The sequence below is a fragment of the Dasypus novemcinctus genome, chromosome 22, assembly GCF_030445035.2.
Source record: "Dasypus novemcinctus isolate mDasNov1 chromosome 22, mDasNov1.1.hap2, whole genome shotgun sequence".
Classification (NCBI taxonomy): domain Eukaryota; kingdom Metazoa; phylum Chordata; class Mammalia; order Cingulata; family Dasypodidae; genus Dasypus; species Dasypus novemcinctus.
In genome coordinates, this window is record NC_080694.1 from 60,020,901 (window position 1) to 60,026,004 (window position 5,104).

A 5,104-nucleotide genomic window follows, 5' to 3' on the forward strand; every position below is an offset into this window, starting at 1 on the left:
TAGGCAAACATGTCTTTTACAAGGAAAATGAAGTCAGAGGTCTCTCACTCCCTGACTTAAACATATTACTTAGCTACAGTGATTAAAAACTGCATGCTACTGGCATAAAGATGGCATTTTGACCATTGGAATTGAACTGGGCATTTGGAAATGGACCCTTAGGTTTATAGTCAAGTGACTTTTGACAAGGCTGTGATACCCACCCAACTGGGTCAAAACAGTCTATTCAACTTATAGTGCTGGGAGAACAGAATATCCATACCTAAAACAAAAAAAGAGGATCCCTATCTTATGCCTTATTAAAAAATTAACTAAAAATGGATCAACAACTTAAATATAAAAGCTATAGCCATAAAATTCCTAGAAGAAAGTGTAGGGAAACGTCTTCAAGATTTTTTAAGAAGGATTTATTTATTTCTCTCCCCTTCCTAACCCCCCACCCCCCATTGTCTGCTCTCTGTGTCCATTCGCCATGTGTTCTTCAGTGTCCACTTGCATTCTTGACAGCAGCACTGGGAATCTGTGTCTCTTTTTGTTGCATCTTCTTGCTGCATCAGCTATCCTTGTGTGCAGTGGCACTACTGGGCAGGTTGCACTTTTTTTATACATGGTGTGGCTCTCCTTGAGGGGAGCACTCCTTGTGTGTGGGGCTCCCCTCTGTGGGGGACAACCTTGCGTGGCATGGCACTCCTTGTATGCATCAGCACTGTGCATGGGCCAGCTCACCACATGGGTCCAGAGGCCCTATGTTTGAACCCTGGACCTCCTATGTGGTAGGCGGACACTCTATCAGTTGAGCCTAATCTGCTTCCCCATCTTCAAGATCTTGTAGTAGGCAGTGTCTTCCTAAACCTTATACTCAAAGCCTGAGCAACCAAAGGAAAAAATAGATAAATGGGACCTCCTCAAAATTAAATTGTGCTTCAAATGACTATTAAGAAATGTAAAGGCAGTCTACTCAATGGGAAAAAATTTTCAGAAACCTCATATCCAATAAGGGTTTGATCTCTATTTTATATAAAGTGAGCATACAACTCAATGATAAAAAGAACAAGTAATCCAATTAAAAATGGGCAAAACACTTGAATAGACATTTTTCCAAAGGAAAAATACAAATGGCCAAAAGCCCATGAAAAGATGCTCCACATCACTTGCTGTTAGGGAAATGCAGGTATCATTTCACACCTTACAAAATGGTCATTATTAGAAAATGAACAGAAAGCTACAAGTGCTGGAGAGGATACAGAGAAATCTGAACACTTCTTCACTGTTGGTGCGAATGTAAAGTGTGCACCTCTGTGGAGGACAGTTTGGCAGTTCCTCAGGAAGCTAAATATAGAACTGCCATGTGATCCAGCAATCCTACTACTTAAGAATATATTCACAAGAAACTGTTTTACTTTTGTATTGTAGAGGCATTGCTCCATTGTTTTCCAGCTTCTAAAGCTTCTGTGAAAAACATGAAATAATTTTCATTCCTTATTCTTTGTATGTTACCTCTATCTCTCTCTAAGGTAGTTTATAGAAGCTACACTTGAACCCAGTGTTTTGAATTTCAAGGTGATGTGCCTTCACTGGGCCTATTTTATTTGTGTTCTGGGTAATCAGCAGGTCTTTCAATCTGGAAACCTGTATTACTTAGGCCAGTGAGCTTTTAACTATTTACTTAACATATATTTTCTAATCTCTCTGTTTTCTCTTCTTGAAATTGTAAATATTTTGATATTAGAGATTTTGAGGCTGATCCTCTAAATTTTTTCTCTTCTTTTTCTTATTTTCAAAATTCTTTTCTTTTACTTTAAATGAAACTTCTTTAACTTCCAAGTTCTCTTCTGTGTCACTCATTTTTGTGGTCACACTTTTAATATAAAATCATCTGTTCCTTGTTCCATTTGTGCAATAACTTTATTAACTCCATGTGCATATTAATGACAACTTTCTCCCTGAATAGTCTCCCTCATTGAGGTTTGTCTCCCTGGTGCATTTATTTCATATTCTTTATTTTTAGATGTCTGGTATTTCTTATTTGATCTGTTTATGTTTAAGAAAAATGGACTAAAATGGGGGTTCTTAACAAGGGGTCCATGGGCTTGAATTGAGATTAAAAAAAACAAACCTTATTCTTGTGGGGATGTGTTGGTGCAGGTGTGATATATTTATTAAATAATACACAGTATAGTGTGGACTTAGTAAGGGGTTTGTGATTTTCACCTAAATGGCAAAGGGGCCCATGGAACTACTAAGGTTAGAACCCCTGAACTAAAACCCTTGTACTTATTTGCAATAATCTACACTTGAGGGCCATCTTTCAGGGCATCTTTTGGGGCAAAGATGTGTCAGTTTCTTTACATCTTTCGACCTGAGGTGGTCTGATTCACCAGGGAGGACTCTTTCAATGACATTCCTGGAAGGCACAGAATTGGGGAAGAGGGCCAGAGACTCAACAGCCAGCATGTATAAATTTAAGGGATACCTCTGTCTTCCCACTGGTGGTAGGCATAGCATCACCTGGGTTGTTGTCCATTAAGATAATAAGTTTAATTCCCCTTCTATTAGGGTTGGAAAGACAGTCACATTTCATCCATTCTGCCTTATTTTAACTCTTCACCAACTCATCTTCACACCTGGAAGTACCCAATGTAACAAATTTCTGAGCCTTTGGAAAATTCCGTTGTGTAGTTTTCCCTACTGCAAGCTTAGACTTCATCTTTCCCTCTTCATCCAAGGCAATTGTCCCTGGTTCATCTGTTCTTTTCATTTATGAATTTACTTTATCAAAGTCAGTTTTTGGGGATAGCCATCAAGATGGTGGCTGAATCCATGTGGAATCTCAGCCCCCTCTTGACATAGATATGGAATGGACACAACCAATCCAAGGTCCACAGGATGAAGGAATACAGTAAGGATTAGAGTGGACTTACTGATATTCTATTCATGAAATATTGGGGTTAGTAATCAAAGAAAATGTGGCATTGGTGTGGAAGAAGTGGCCATGGTGGCTGCTGGGTGCGGGGAATGGGAGGAAGAGATGAGATGTGGAGGCATTTTCGGGACTTGGAGTTGTTCTGGGTGATGCTGCAGGGACAATTTCCGGACATTGTAGATCCTCCCATGGCTCACTGGATGGGAACGTGGGAGAGTGTGGGCTATGATGTGGACCATTGACCGTGAGGTGCAGCGATGTCCAGAGATTTATTCACCAAATGCAATGGATGTGTCATGATGATGGGGGACAGTGTTGCTGTGGGGGGAGTGGTGGTGGGGGGGGGGTGAATGGGGACCTCATAATTTTTGAATGTAATATTTTTAAAAAATGAATTAAAATAAATTAAAAAAAAACCCAAAAAAACACTACTTATCCCGCATTCCTGCTACAAGTATTAGAAAGAAACATAAATGACAATAAATGAATATATATTTAAAAAAAAAAGATAGTGGCTGAATAAGGAGCTCCTAGGGTCAGCTCCTGCTACAGGGCAGTTAGTAAACATCCAGAGCTATCTAAAGCACCTGTTTGGGGGCTTCAGGAGACCAGAAGATCATCCTGCAACATCCTTGAAAGAATGAAAGCAGGAGACTGCCCATCACAGAGAAGATTCTTAAGTAGAGCCCTCCACGCCATGGAGGTCAATGTCCATCCTCTACTGGAGGCACAAGCCACCTTGGAAACTATTCCATGGCTGGAATTGGAAGCTCCACTCCCCCAAACAAGGGAGGAAGAGATGGTTGGGCACCAATTTCAGCTACTGATCAGAAAATTCGGCAGGCTACAGTCTAATCCTAAGAACAGCTGAAGTTTGAATCTGTCCAAGTTAGAAAGAGGCTGATAGTCACCATTTTAAAATCCACCCCTGGCAAAGCAGAACTGGGACTGACTGAAAATCACAGTGCTGGTTGGGACCGACTTCTTTTCCTCCAGATCAGACAGCTCTAGCCTAAGCCCCAGCCCCACCTCCGGGAGGCAGGAAGCTTCAGGGACCTGCACCAGCCTCTCTAGGAAAATACAGGCCATACCAGAGGGTGGTGATAATCCTACTCTAGTGGTGCAAGCCACCTCAGGAAATATTCTGTGGCTCGAGTTGGAAGCTCCATTTCCCAAAAACAGGGGAGGGAGAGATGGTTGACCACCAAGTTCAGCTACTGATTAGTGAATTCAGTGGGCTAAAATCTAATCCTAAGAACAGCTAATGTTTGAACCTGCATTTGCATTTGAGCCTGGAAGCCACCATCTTAACTGCATCTGGCATGAGGGGAAGTCAGGCATTCTGAAAATCACAGTGCTGGTAAGGACCAACTTATTTCCATCTAAATCAGATTGCAGCTCTAGCCTAAGCCCCAGCTCTACCTCTGGCAAGGAGAAAGCTGGGGTACCTGTGCCAGTCTCTCCAGGAAACTACAGTGTATGCCGTGAAGGCCTGCGATCATCCTACTTTGGCAGTTCAAGCCTTCTCAGGAGCTATTCTGTCGTTTGAATTGGAAGCTCCATTTCCCAAAAACAGGGGAGGTAGAGACGGTTGACCACTGACTTCAGCTACTGATTAGTAAATTCAACTGGCTAAATTATAACCCTAAGAACAGTTAAAGTTTGAACCTGTCGAAGTTGGAAAGAGGCTGGTAGCTGCCAGTTTGACTCTGCCTCCAGTATGAGGGGAAGCTGAACTGACTGAAAATTGCAGTGATGGTAGAGACTGTTTTTTTTTCAGCCAGATCAGCCTGCAGCCCTAGCCTAGGCTTCAGCCCCACCTCTGGCAGGGAGGAGGCCAGTGGGCCCTGCATGAGCCTATGTTGGCTGAATAAACAAAAGTCTACTGGGGCAACTGCAGTCATCTTGGACTGCATAGATTGCTGCCCATACTGGCAGCCACATCCCTGCCTCAGGCAGAGGAGAAAGGGGCATGAGGTTTCATCAGTCTCTCTGGGCAACTATAGTTTAGGCCTGCACAACTTGGATTATTCCATACAACTGTGTATATGTCCCTACCCCTGGCAAAGGAGAATATTGGGAGAAGCTTCACTGGTCTCTGGGGCAACCTGAGCCTCCACAGCTTAGTAACACCAACTACATCTTTGGCTCCTACTGCACAACCAACAAGGAAGAAAGGGC